Consider the following 15,683-nt stretch of genomic DNA (forward strand, 5'->3'; position numbering starts at 1 on the left):
ATTGGAGCTAATTTTCCATTCAAAAAGTCAAATGGCACGCCTCCCCTTCCGAGCCTTGCCGTGCACCCAAACAGTGGTTTACCCCCACATATGAGGTATCGGCATACTCAGGAGAAATTGCCCAACAAATTTTAGGATCCATTTTATCCTGTTGCCCATGTGAAAATGAAAGAATTGAGGCTAAAAGAAATTTTGTGTGAAAAAAAAGTACTTTTTCATTTTTGCGGATCAATTTGTGAAGCACCTGGGGGTTTAAAGTGCTCACTATGCCTCTAGATGAGTTCCTTGGGGGGTCTAGTTTCCAAAATGGGGTCACTTGTGGAGTAGCTCCAATGTTTAGGCACACAGGGGCTTTCCAAACGCGACATGGTGTCCGCTAACGATGGAGATAATTTTTCATTCAAAAAGTCAAATGGCGCTCCTTCCCTTCCGAGCCTTACCATGTGCCCAAACAGTGGTTTACCCCCACATGTGAGGTATTGGTGTACTCAGGAGAAATTGCCCAACAAAATTTAGGATCCATTTTATCCTGTTGCCCATGTGAAAATGAAAAAATTGAGGCTAAAATAATTTTTTTGTGAAAAAAAAGTACTTTTTCATTTTTACGGATCAATTTGTGAAGCACCTGGGGGTTTAAAGTGCTCACTATGCTTCTAGATAAGTTCCTTGGGGGGTCTAGTTTCCAAAATGGGGTCACTTGTGGGGGAGCTCCAATGTTTAGGCACACGGGGGCTCTCCAAACGCGACATGGTGTCCGCTAAAGATTGGAGCCAATTTTTCATTGAAAAAGTCAAATGGCGCTCCTTCCCTTCCGAGCCCTGCCGTGCGCCCAAACAGTGGTTTACCCCCACATATGAGGTATCAGCGTACTCAGGACAAATTGGACAACAATGTCCGTGGTCCAGTTTCTCCTTTTACCCTTGGGAAAATAAAAAATTTTTCGCTAAAATATCATTTTTGTGACTAAAAAGTTAAATGTTCATTTTTTACTTCCATGTTGCTTCTGCTGTTGTGAAACACCTGAAGGGTTAATAAACTTCTTGAATGTGGTTTTGAGCACCTTGAGGGGTGCAGTTTTTAGAATGGTGTCACTTTTGGGTATTTTCAGCCATATAGAACCCTCAAACTGACTTCAAATGTGAGGTGGTCCCTAAAAAAAATGGTTTTGTAAATTTTGTTGTAAAAAATGAGAAATCACTGGTCAAATTTTAACCCTTATAACTTCCTAGCAAAAAAAAAATTTGTTTCCAAAATTGTGCTGATGTAAAGTAGACATGTGGGAAATGTTATTTATTAACTATTTTGTGTCACATAACTCTCTGGTTTAACAGAATAAAAATTCAAAATGTGAAAATTGCGAAATTTTCAAAATTTTTGCCAAATTTCCATTTTTTTCACAAATAAACTCAGAAATTATCGACCTAAATTTACCACTAACATGAAGCCCAATATGTCACGAAAAAACAATCTCAGAATCGCTAGGATCCGTTGAAGCGTTCCTGAGTTATTACCTCATAAAGGGACACTGGTCAGAATTGCAAAAAACGGCAAGGTCATGAAGGGGTTAAGGAGTCTTTGGAGAAGGGGCATATTCGGCCATCTTCTTCTCTATTGGGAGCAGGTTTCTTTTTTGTTGCCAAGAAGGATGGCTCCTTGAGACCCTGTATTGATTATCGCCTCTTGAGTAAGATCACGGTCAAATTCCAATACCCTTTGCCTTTGCTCTCTGATTTGTTTGCCAGGATTAAGGGTGCTAGTTGGTTTACTAAGATTGACCTTCGAGGGGCATATAATCTTGTTCGTATTAAGCAGGGCGACGAATGGAAAACTGCGTTCAATACGCCCGAGGGCCATTTTGAATATCTTGTGATGCCATTCGGACTCTCTAATGCTCCATCTGTGTTTCAGTCCTTCATGCATGATATATTTCGGAATTATCTTGATAAATTCATGATTGTATATTTGGATGATATTTTGATTTTTTCGGATGATTGGGAGTCTCATGTGAAACAAGTCAGGATGGTATTTCAGATCCTTCTTGATAATGCCTTGTTTGTGAAGGGGTCTAAGTGCCTCTTTGGAGTACAGAAGGTTTCTTTTTTGGGCTTCATTTTTTCTCCCTCATCTATAGAAATGGATGCGGTTAAGGTTCAGGCCATTCATGATTGGATCCAGCCCACATCCGTGAAGAGCGTTCAGAAATTTTTGGGCTTTGCTAATTTTTATCGCCGTTTCATTGCCAACTTCTCCAGTGTGGTTAAACCCCTGACCGATTTGACGAAGAAAGGCGCTGATGTGACGAATTGGTCCTCTGCGGCCGTTTCTGCCTTTCAGGAGCTTAAACGCCGATTTACTTCTGCCCCTGTGTTGCGTCAGCCAGATGTTTCTCTTCCTTTTCAGGTTGAGGTTGACGCTTTTGAGATTGGGGCAGGGGCCGTTTTGTCTCAGAGGAATTCTGATGGTTCCTTGATGAAACCGTGTGCCTTCTTCTCTCAAAAGTTTTCGCCTGCGGAACGCAATTATGATGTCGGTAATCGTGAGTTGTTGGCTATGAAGTGGGCATTTGAGGAGTGGCGACATTGGCTTGAGGGGGCTAAGCACCGTATTGTGGTCTTGACCGATCATAAGAATCTGATTTACCTCGAGTCTGCCAAGCGGCTGAATCCTAGACAGGCCCGATGGTCCCTGTTTTTCTCCCGTTTTGATTTTGTTGTCTCGTATCTTCCGGGTTCTAAGAATGATAAGGCTGATGCCCTCTCTAGGAGTTTTTTGCGTGATTCCCCTGGGGTCCTTGAGCCGGTCGGCATTCTGAAGGAGGGGGTGATTCTTTCTGCCATCTCCCCTGATTTACGACGGGTTCTTCAGGAATTTCAGGCTGATAAACCTGACCGCTGTCCAGTGGGGAAACTGTTTGTTCCTGATAGATGGACTAGCAAAGTGATTTCTGAGGTTCACTGTTCTGTGTTGGCTGGCCATCCTGGGATTTTTGGTACCAGAGATTTGGTTAGTAGGACATTTTGGTGGCCTTCTTTGTCACGGGATGTGCGTTCCTTTGTGCAGTCCTGTGGGACTTGCGCGCGGGCCAAACCTTGCTGCTCACGCGCCAGTGGGATGCTTTTACCTTTGCCGATCCCTGAGAGGCCTTGGACGCATATTTCTATGGATTTTATTTCGGATCTTCCGGTTTCCCAGAGGATGTCGGTTATCTGGGTGGTTTGTGACCGGTTTTCTAAGATGGTTCATTTGGTACCTTTGCCTAAATTACCTTCCTCTTCTGAGTTAGTTCCGTTGTTTTTTCAGCATGTGGTTCGTTTGCATGGCATTCCGGAGAATATTGTGTCCGATAGAGGTTCCCAGTTTGTTTCCAGGTTTTGGCGGGCCTTTTGTGCTAGGCTGGGCATTGATTTGTCTTCTTCTTCCGCATTTCATCCTCAGACAAATGGCCAAACCGAGCGAACTAACCAGACTTTGGAAACTTATTTGAGATGCTTTGTGTCTGTTGATCAGGATGATTGGGTGGCTTTCTTGCCATTGGCCGAGTTTGCCCTTAATAATCGGGCTAGTTCTGCTACCTTGGTTTCACCTTTTTTTTGTAATTCTGGGTTTCATCCTCGTTTTTCTTCGGGGCAGGTTGAGCCTTCTGATTGTCCTGGGGTGGACTCTGTGGTTGACAGGTTGCAGCAAATTTGGGCTCATGTTGTGGACAATTTGGTCTTGTCTCAGGAGGAGGCTCAGCGTTTTGCTAACCGTCGGCGGCGTGTGGGTTCCCGGCTTCGGGTTGGGGATTTGGTCTGGTTGTCTTCCCGTCATGTTCCTATGAAGGTTTCTTCCCCTAAGTTCAAGCCTCGGTTTATTGGTCCTTATAGGATTTCTGAGATTATCAATCCAGTGTCTTTTCGTTTGGCCCTTCCAGACTCTTTTTCCATCCACAATGTTTTTCATAGATCTTTGTTGCGGAAATATGTGGTACCCGTCGTTCCCTCTGTTGATCCTCCTGCCCCGGTGTTGATTGATGGGGAGTTGGAGTATGTTGTTGAGAAGATCTTGGATTCTCGTTTTTCAAGGCGGAGGCTTCAGTATCTTGTCAAGTGGAAGGGTTATGGCCAGGAGGATAATTCTTGGGTTGTTGCCTCTGATGTTCATGCTGACGATTTGGTTCATGCCTTCCATTTGGCTTTTTCTAATCGGCCTGGGGGCTCTGGTGAGGGTTCGGTGACCCCTCCTCAAGGGGGGGGGGTACTGTTGTGAATTTTGTTCTTGGGCTCCCTCCGGTGGTTATAAGTGGTAGCGCTGCTGTCTGTCCTTCACAGCAGTTATCAGGTGTGTCCACTCTGGACTGGGCTATTTAGTCTGGCTTCACCCTTTAGTCAGTGCCAGTTGTCCATTGTTTCTGGAGGATTCACATCCCTTCATGGTTTCTCCTGCTTCCTGGTCTTTTCACCAAGATAAGTTCTGCTTGTTTTGCAGCCCACATTTTGTGGGCCTCATTGTTCAGTGCATTTCATGTTTTTTCTTGTCCAGCTTAATCTGTGTAAGGATTTATGCAGTCAAGCTGGAATCTCTGGAGAGGCAGATATACCCTCCATGTCTTTAGTTAGATGTGGTGTTTTTTGTATTTTCTATGGTGGATATTTCCTAGTATTTTAATACTGACCGCATAGTTCTCTGTCTTATCTTTAATATTTAGCTAGATTGGCCTCCTTTGCTAAATCCTGTTTTCAGCCTGTGTATGTTTTTTCCTCTCCTCTCACAGTCAATATTTGTGGGGGGCTGCCTATCCTTTGGGAATTTTCTCTGAGGCGAGATAGTTTTCCCTTTTCTATCTATAGGGTTAATTAGTCCTCCGGCTGTGTCGAGGTGTCTAGGATCAGTAGGTACATCCCACGGCTACTTCTAGTTGCGGTGTTAAGTTCAGGGTCCGCGGTCAGTACAGATACCACCTTCTCCAGAGTACGTCTAATGCTACTCCTAGGCCACCAGATCATAACAGGATTGCACATGATGGAGTGGGGGGGGGGTAAGTGGGGCTGCACATGATGAAGGGGGAGTGGGGATGCACATGATTGAGTTTGGGGTTAAAGGAGACTGCACATGATGGAGTGGGGCTGTACATGATGGAGTGGGGCTGCACATGATAAAGGGGCGTGGGGCTGCACATGATGGAGTTTGGGGGTTAAAGGAGACTGCATATGATGAAGTGGGGGGAGTGGGGCTGTACATGATGAAGAAGAAGTGGGGCTGCACATGAAGTGGGGGTTAAGGGGGACTGCACATGAAGTGGGGGGAGTAAGGGGGACTGCACATGATGAAGGGGGAGTGGGGCTGCACATGATGGAATTTGGGGGATAAAGGAGGCTGCACGTGATAAAGAGGGAGTGGGGCTGCACATGATGGAGTTTGGGGGTTAAAGGAGACTGCACATGATGGAGTGAGGGGAGTGGGGCCGCACATGATGACGTGGTGGTTAAGGGGGATTGCACATGATGGAGTGGGGGGGGTAAGTGGGGCTGCACATGATGAAGGGGGAGTGGGGATGCACATGATTGAGTTTGGGGTTAAAGAAGACTGCACATGATGGAGTGGGGCTGCACATGATGAAAGGGGAGTGGGGCTGCACATGATGGAGTTTGGGGGTTAAAGGAGACTGCATATGATGAAGTGGGGGGAGTGGGGCTGTACATAATGAAGAGGGAGTGGGGCTGCACATGAAGTGGGGGTTAAGGGGGACTGCACATGAAGTGGGGGGGAGTAAGGGGGACTGCACATGATGAAGGGGGAGTGAGGTTGCACATGATGAAGTGGGGGAGTTGGGCTGCACATGATGAAGTGGGGGGTAAGGGGGACTGCACATGAAGTGGGAGGTAAGCGGGACTGCACATGATGAAGTGGGGGGTAAGAGGGACTGCACATGATGAATTTGGGGGTAGGGGGATTGCACATGATGAATTTGGGAGTAAGGGGGACTGCACATGATGAAGTGGGTGGGTAAGGGGGACTGCACATGATGAAGTGGGTGGGTAATTGGGACTGCACATGATAAAGTGGTGGGTGTGGGGGACTTCACATGATGAAGTGGGGGAAGGGGACTGCACATGATGAAGTTTGTCTGAGGTGGGACTGCACATGATGAAATGGAAAGGGGGATGGGGGCTGCAAATGATGAAGGGGCACTGTAGATGAAGTGAGGGGGTGATAGGGGACTACAATGGATGAAATAAGGGGACTTCAAATTAAAGTGGGGGACTGCAAATGATGAATTCATTGTGAGGGACGGGCGCCAGCAATTTAATTGAAGGTGGGAGGTGGTGAGAGCAAATGATGATCTAGGGGGATAACAAATAATGAATTTTGAGGGTGGGGGAGTAAATGATCTATTGAATGTGGGATAGAGCAGTTGATAATGAATAGAGGGTGGGAAAGACATGACAATAAATTGGGGCAGGAGGGGCATGTAAATATAATGAATCGGAGTTAGGGTTAGAGTGGGAGGTACATAGTGGGGGCGTTGAGGATAACATGACTGGTAATGAATTGGGGAAAGAGTACAGGTGCTAACTAATTTATATATTAAAAGGGGAAAGTGGCTATTTATAGTTAGTGGGTGCACAGTTATGGATTATAATTTATATTTGGAATGGTGGGTTAATAATATAATCAATAATAATAATTTTATTTCTATAGCAACAACATATTCCACAACACTTTACATTTTAGAGGGGACTTGTACAGACAATGGAGATTAAGCATAACAATAAACACATAGATCAACAGATACCTAAAGAAATGAGGGCCCTGCTCGCAAGCTTACAATCTATGAGGTTGCATAATAACCAATTATACATTGATTGTGGGTGGACCTCTGTATTCAGATATCTAGTGTAGAAGAAAGGGAAAAAGTGGGGAATGTCTTCTGGAAGCAGTGCTCTAGGTAACTGTGTTATTTTATGCAGAGACGAGTCCTGGTTGGAAGAAGTGATGGCGGTCTGTGCTGGATGACAAAGAAAAGCAAAGATGAAGGACATCAGCTAGAGACGTCAGTGGTGAGTCAGTGTATTACCTGTACACTGACACTATACACCGTATACTATATACAGAGCTCCTGTGTATAATGTCACTGGCAGTGGTGATCACAGTATTACCTGTACACTGGCACTTTATACAGAGCTCCTGTGTATAATGTCACTGGTGATCCCTGTATTACCTGTACACTGATACTATATACAGAGCTCCTGTGTATAATGTCACCAGTGATCACTGTATTACCTGTACACTGACAGTAAATACAGAGTTCCTGTATACACTATCACTTAGTATTGTGGGGTTTTTTTTAATTAATTATTATTATTATTATTATTTATTTATATAGCACCATTGATTTCCATGTTGCTGTACATGAGAATGTGTTACATAAAAATTACAGATATCACTTACAGTAAGCAAACTAACAATTACAGACTGATACAGAGGGGTGACGACCCTGCCCTTGCGGGCTTACATTCTACAGGATGGTGGGGATGAAGACAATAGGTTGAGGGTTGTAGGAGCTCCGGTGTTGGTGAGGCGGTAGCTTCGGTAGTGGTGAGGAGGCAGCAGGGTCAGTGCAGGCTGTAGGCTTTCCTGAAGTGGTGGGTTTTCAGGTTCCATCTGAAGGATCTGAATGTGGTTGATAGTCGGATGTGTTGGGACAAAGAATTTCAGAGGATGGGGGATATTCTGGAGAAGTCTTGAAGGCGGTTGGGTGAGGAGCAGATAAGTGTGGAGGAGAGAAGGAGGTCTTGGGAGGACCAGAGATTACGTGAGGGAAGATATCGGGAGATTAGTTCAGAGATATATGAAGGAGACAGGTTATGGATGGCTTTTTAGGTCAGTATTAGTAAGTTGAACTGGATACGCTGAGGGAATGGGAGCCAGTGAAGAGATTTGCAGAGGGGGAAGCGGAGGAGTACCGAGGAGAGAGATGAATTAGTCGGGAAACAGAGTTAAGGATGGACTGGAGGGGTGCAAAGGTCTTAGCAGGGAGGCCACAGAAAAGGATGTTGCAGTAGTCAACGCGGGAGATGATGAGGGCATGCACAAGCATTTTAGTAGATTGACAGTTGAGGAAAGGACGGCTTCTAGAGAAATTTTTGAGCGGGAGGCGACAGGAGGTGGATATAACAGGCAGAACAGAAAACTAGAGTGGACCCTCTGGACCGTGGGAGACCTACCCCTGGGCGAGGGGACCAAGAGTGGAACCAACCCCTATACAGGGACCGTCAGGAGCAGGCCCAGAGGTCACTTACCCACGGTGGAGTACCAAGAGGGACGGCTCCAAGAAGGAAGAAGGAGAGACTGCAGACGCTGGAGAGGAAGTACTGGCGGGAGACCCAGGAAGACAGACGATGATCAGACGGACTGGAAGCCGGAATGGAGGGAGACTGAGGGAGAACAAAAGATAAAATAAGACACGAGGGAAGGGAATGACCAGGTACTGGAAGGGAGCTGAGAACAAACGGAGAGACAAAGGCGAAGAACCTAACGGAGAAAGTACACAGTACAGAAGCGGAAGGGGCCAGACGCAATAGCAAAGGCTTATGACAATCAGGCGCAGAGAAACAGGAGAACCTGCCTCTTATAGCAGGGGCAGGAGCGGGATTGGTTGCTGAGGTTACTGACCTGGCTGACCCCAGGAAGGAGTAACAGAAGAGATGTGCCTGCGCCCTCTGGAGAATCCAGAGCGCCTGCGCAGACCCTGAACACTCCCAGAAGAGCCAGGCACCGGAAGCGATGGAGAGAGCTTGACGCGTCCGGACCCGGAAGTAGATCACCGGGAACGCGCAGCAGCAAGGAGAGAAGGACCGGCGCGCCCAGACCCAGAGACAGAGCGGCTGGAGCGTGCAGCGACTGCATCAGGTGCTGCAGCCGAGGGAAGAGAGTGGACGCGCCCGGACCCCGCAGCAGAAGAGCGGCGACGCAGGGCAGCGGCGGAAGTGGTAACAGTACCCCCCTCCTTACAACCCCCCCTACGCAAACTGGCAAAAAATGTATAAAGAATACGAGGGGCATCAATATTCTCCCGAGGTTCCCAAGATCTCTCCTCAGGACCAAAACCCTTCCAATCAACCAAGAAAAAATCTTTACCACAAACTTTTTTAACAGCCAAAATATCCTTTACCTCAAAGGCGTTGTCAGTGCTGACTGGTTGAGAAGAAGTGCAAGATGAAGGATGAAAGCGGTTAAAGACTGTAGGTTTGAGAAGAGAGACATGAAAGGTATTGGGAATACGGAGCCAGGCAGGCAATCTCAGCTTGTAAGCGACATCGTTGACTCGACGCAGAATCTCGAAAGGACCTATAAATCGTGGGCCAAGTTTGTAGGATGGGATCTTGAGTTTGATGAATCTCGAAGAAAGCCAGACCTTATCACCAGTGTTATGACCCCAATGGCAGAGGGTCTCAGAAGTAATTACCAAGTCTGCAAACACAAAAAACCAGCTCATAGGACAGTGGTAACTGGGCTGACCGTATAACTAATCCTAGCACCACAAATAGCAGCAGCCGGGGAACGTGCCTACGTTGGTTCTAGACGTCTCGCGCCAGCCGGAGAACTAACTAACCCAACTAACTAACCCTAGAAGGGAAAAGATAGACCTTTCTTGCCTCCAGAGAAAAGACCCCAAAAGTTGGATACAAGCCCCCAACAAATAATAACGGTGAGGTAAGAAGAAAAGACAAACGTAAGAATGAACTAGATATTTAGCAAAGAGAGGCCCACTTACTAATAGCAGAATATAGTAAGATGACTTATACGGTCAGCAAAAACCCTATCAAAATTTCCACGCTGGATATACAAGAACCCCCGAACCGTCTAACGGCCCGGGGGGAGGATACCAGCCCCCTAGAGCTTCCAGCAAAATCAGGAATCACATTTAGTACAAGCTGGACAAATAAATAAGAGCAATGCAAATAACCAAAAAACAAGGAAGCAGGACTTAGCTTAATTTTGCAAGAACCACGACCAGCAGACAGGAGCAAACAGAAAGGAACTGATTACAACGATGCCAGGCACCAGACTGAGAATTCAGGAAGTTTATATAGCAACACCCCTGGACTAACGACCCAGGTGGGTGCCAAACTAGGGAAAGACAATCCCAGAGTCATATCACTAGTGACCACAAGAGGGAGCCAAAAAAGTCTAATTCACAACAGTACCCCCCCTTTAAGGAGGGGTCACCGAACCCTCACCAAGACCACCAGGGCGATCAGGATGAGCAGCGTGAAAGGCACGAACTAAATCGGCCGCATGCACATCAGAAGCAACCACCCAGGAATTATCCTCCTGACCATAGCCCTTCCACTTGACCAGATACTGAAGCCTCCGCCTGGAGAGACGAGAATCCAAGATCTTCTCCACCACGTACTCCAACTCGCCCTCAACCAACACCGGAGCAGGAGGCTCAACAGAAGGAACCACAGGTACAACGTACCGCCGCAACAAAGACCTATGGAACACGTTGTGAATGGCAAACGACACAGGAAGATCCAAGCGAAAGGACACGGGATTAAGGATTTCCAATATCTTGTAAGGACCGATGAAGCGAGGCTTAAATTTAGGAGAGGAGACCTTCATAGGAACAAATCGAGAAGACAGCCATACCAAATCCCCAACACGAAGTCGGGGACCCACACCGCGGCGGCGGTTGGCAAAACGCTGAGCCTTCTCCTGTGACAACTTTAAGTTGTCCACCACATGATTCCAAATCTGCTGCAACCTATCCACCACAGAATCTACCCCAGGACAGTCAGAAGGCTCCACATGTCCCGAGGAAAAACGAGGATGGAAACCAGAGTTGCAGAAAAATGGCAAAACCAAAGTAGCGGAACTAGCCCGATTATTAAGGGCAAACTCAGCCAACGGCAAGAAGGTCACCCAATCATCCTGATCTGCAGAAACAAAACACCTCAAATAAGCCTCCAGAGTCTGATTAGTTCGCTCCGTTTGTCCATTAGTCTGAGGATGAAAGGCAGACGAAAACGACAAATCAATGCCCATCTTAGCACAGAAGGATCGCCAGAACCTGGAAACAAACTGGGATCCTCTGTCAGACACGATATTCTCAGGAATGCCGTGTAAACGAACCACATTCTGAAAGAACAAAGGAACCAGATCGGAAGAGGAAGGCAGCTTAGGCAAAGATACCAAATGGACCATCTTGGAAAAGCGATCACATACCACCCAGATGACAGACATGCCCTGAGACACCGGAAGATCTGAAATGAAATCCATGGAAATGTGTGTCCAAGGCCTCTTCGGGACAGGCAAGGGCAAGAGCAACCCGCTGGCACGAGAACAGCAAGGCTTAGCTCGAGCACAAGTCCCACAGGACTGCACAAATGACCGCACATCCCGTGACAAAGAAGGCCACCAAAAGGACCTAGCCACCAAATCTCTGGTGCCAAAAATTCCCGGATGCCCTGCCAACACCGAGGAATGAACCTCGGAAATGACTCTGCTGGTCCACTTATCAGGAACAAACAGTCTGTCAGGTGGACAAGAGTCAGGTCTACCAGCCTCAAATCTCTGCAACACACGTCGCAAATCCGGAGAAATGGCTGACAAGATTACTCCCTCTTTAAGAATACCAACAGGTTCTACGACTCCAGGAGAGTCAGGCACAAAGCTCCTTGAAAGAGCATCAGCCTTCACATTCTTTGAACCTGGTAAATACGAGACCACAAAGTCAAAACGGGAGAAAAACAATGACCAACGGGCCTGTCTAGGATTCAGGCGTTTAGCAGACTCGAGATACATCAGATTTTTGTGATCAGTCAAGACCACCACACGATGCTTAGCACCCTCGAGCCAATGACGCCACTCCTCAAATGCCCACTTCATGGCCAACAACTCCCGATTGCCAACATCATAATTCCGCTCAGCGGGCGAAAACTTCCTAGAGAAAAAAGCACATGGTCTCATTACAGAGCAACCAGGGCCTCTCTGTGACAAAACGGCCCCTGCCCCAATCTCAGAAGCATCCACTTCAACCTGAAAGGGAAGTGAGACATCAGGCTGGCACAAAACAGGCGCCGAAGTAAACCGGTGCTTCAACTCTTGGAAAGCTTCCATGGCTACAGGAGCCCAGTTAGCAACATCAGAACCTTTCTTGGTCATATCCGTCAAAGGTTTAACAACGCTAGAAAAATTAGCGATAAAACGACAGTAGAAGTTAGCAAAACCCAAGAACTTCTGAAGACTCTTAACTGACGTGGGTTGAGTCCAATCATGAATAGCTCGGACCTTGACTGGGTCCATCTCCACCGCAGAAGGGGAAAAAATAAAACCCAAAAAGGGAACCTTCTGTACTCCAAAGAGACACTTTGAGCCCTTAACAAACAAAGCATTCTCACGCAAAACCTGAAACACCATCCTGACCTGCTCTACATGCGAGTCCCAATCATCAGAAAAAAACAGAATATCATCCAGATAAACAATCATAAATTTATCCAGATACTTCCGGAAAATATCATGCATAAAAGACTGAAACACTGAAGGAGCATTAGAGAGCCCAAAAGGCATCACCAAGTACTCAAAATGACCTTCGGGCGTATTAAATGCAGTTTTCCATTCATCTCCTTGCTTAATGCGCACAAGGTTGTACGCACCACGAAGATCTATCTTGGTGAACCACTTGGCACCTTTAATCCGGGCAAACAAGTCCGACAACAGAGGCAAAGGATACTGAAATTTAACAGTGATTTTATTCAGAAGCCGATAGTCAATACAAGGTCTCAAAGATCCGTCCTTCTTGGCCACAAAAAAGAATCCCGCACCAAGAGGGTAAGAGGATGGACGGATATGCCCCTTCTCCAGAGATTCCTTGATATACGAACGCATTGCGGTATGCTCAGGTACAGACAGATTAAATAATCTTCCCTTAGGAAATTTACTACCTGGAATCAAATCTATAGCGCAGTCACAGTCCCTATGAGGAGGGAGAGCACTGGACCTGGACTCGCTGAATACATCCTGATAATCAGACAAATACTCAGGAACTTCCGAAGGAGTAGAGGAAGCAATAGACACCGGGGGGGAATCACCATGAATTCCCTGACAGCCCCAACTTGACACAGACATTGCCTTCCAATCCAAGACTGGATTATGGGTCTGTAACCATGGCAGACCCAAAACGACCAAATCATGCATTTTATGCAGCACAAGAAAACGAATCACCTCCCGATGTTCAGGAGTCATGCACATGGTTACCTGTGTCCAAAACTGCGGTTTATTTTCCTCCAATGGCGTATCATCAATACCTCTAAGAGGGATAGGATTTACCAACGGCTCAAGAACAAAACCACAGCGCTTGGCAAATGACAGATCCATAAGACTCAGGGCAGCACCTGAATCCACAAACGCCATAACAGGGTAGGAGGACAATGAGCAAATTAAAGTCACAGACAAAATAAATTTAGGTTGCAAATTACCAATGGTGACAGGACTAACAACCCTTGTTAGGCGTTTAGAGCATGCTGATATAACATGTGTAGAATCACCACAGTAAAAACACAACCCATTCTGACGTCTATGATTTTTCCGTTCATTTCTAGTCTGAATTCTACCACATTGCATTAAATCAGGTGTTTGTTCAGACAACACCACCAGAGGATTAGCGGCTTTGCGCTCCCGCAAACGCCGGTCAATTTGAATAGCCAGCGCCATGGAATCATTCAGACTTGTAGGAATGGAGAAACCCACCATCACATTCTTAATGGCTTCTGAAAGGCCATTTCTGAAATTAGCGGCCAGAGCACACTCATTCCACTGAGTAAGCACGGACCATTTCCGAAATTTTTGGCAATACACTTCAGCTTCATCCTGGCCCTGAGAAATAGCCAGCAAGGCTTTTTCTGCCTGAATTTCAAGATTGGGTTCCTCGTAAAGCAATCCGAGCGCCAGAAAAAACGCATCAATATTTGCCAATGCCGGATCTCCTGGCGCTAGCGAGAAAGCCCAATCCTGAGGGTCGCCCCGCAAAAAAGAGATAACAATTTTAACTTGCTGAGCTGAGTCTCCAGATGAACGGGGTCTCAGAGACAGAAACAATTTACAATTATTCCTGAAATTCCTAAACTTAAATCGGTCTCCAGAGAACAGTTCAGGAATAGGTATTTTAGGTTCAGACATAGGACTACTAGTAACAAAATCTTGTATGCCCTGCACACGAGCAGCAAGCTGATCTTATCTTGTAATCAAGGTCTGGACATTCATGTCTGCAGCAAGCACAAGCCACTCAGAGGTAAAGGGGAGGAAGAAAGAAAAAAAAAAAAAAACTCAGAATTTCCTTTCTTATTATCCCACTTCTGCAATGCATTAAACATTCATCTTTGGCCTGGCATACTGTTATGACCCCAATGGCAGAGGGTCTCAGAAGTAATTACCAAGTCTGCAAACACAAAAAACCAGCTCATAGGACAGTGGTAACTGGGCTGACCGTATAACTAATCCTAGCACCACAAATAGCAGCAGCCGGGGAACATGCCTACGTTGGTTCTAGACGTCTCGCGCCAGCTGGAGAACTAACTAACCCTAGAAGGGAAAAGATAGACCTTTCTTGCCTCCAGAGAAAAGACCCCAAAAGTTGGATACAAGCCCCCAACAAATAATAACGGTGAGGTAAGAAGAAAAGACAAACGTAAGAATGAACTAGATATTTAGCAAAGAGAGGCCCACTGACTAATAGCAGAATATAGTAAGATGACTTATACGGTCAGCAAAAACCCTATCAAAATTTCCACGCTGGATATACAAGAACCCCCGAACCGTCTAACGGCCCGGGGGGAGGATACCAGCCCCCTAGAGCTTCCAGCAAAATCAGGAATCACATTTAGTACAAGCTGGACAAATAAATAAGAGCAATGCAAATAACCAAAAAATAAGGAAGCAGGACTTAGCTTAATTTTGCAAGAACCACGACCAGCAGACAGGAGCAAACAGAAAGGAACTGATTACAACGATGCCAGGCACCAGACTGAGAATTCAGGAAGTTTATATAGCAACACCCCTGGACTAACGACCCAAGTGGGTGCCAAACTAGGGAAAGACAATCCCAGAGTCATATCACTAGTGACCACAAGAGGGAGCCAAAAAAGTCTAATTCACAACACACCAGGCAAGAAAGAAGGTGGATCTAAACGCCTTTTGTCAGCTTGTCTTTTCATTCTTAAAGATGCCTTGTCGAGCGTCTCCTTGACCTCGCTCCAGATTGTGGAAAACTCGAAAGCTAGAGAATCGGCTGCCGGAACACCGGAGGTAGGGGAGACTGGTAGAGGCACACCAGGATGTTGTCCGAATACAACAAAGAAAGGAGTTCTCGCAGAGGCTTCACTGGAATGGTTATTGTAGGCAAACTCTGCCCAAGGGAGAAGATTAACCCAGTCATTATGATGAGCATTAGTGAAGTGTCGCAGATAGATGGCTAAGGTCTGGTTGGTCCGTTCAGCTTGACCGTTAGTTTGAGGGTGATATGCGGAAGAAAAGTCTAGAGACACCCTTTGGAGTTTGCACAGAGCTCTCCAAAAGCGAGACGCAAATTGTACACCTCTGTCTGACACAATGTGTAGAGGGTAACCATGCAGTTTGAAGATATTCTGGATAAAAATGTCTGGCAACTCAGGAGCAGAGGGTAAACCGGGCAGCGAAATAAA

This window comes from Ranitomeya variabilis, chromosome 3 (assembly GCF_051348905.1).
Source record: "Ranitomeya variabilis isolate aRanVar5 chromosome 3, aRanVar5.hap1, whole genome shotgun sequence".
Taxonomy (NCBI): Eukaryota; Metazoa; Chordata; class Amphibia; order Anura; family Dendrobatidae; genus Ranitomeya; species Ranitomeya variabilis.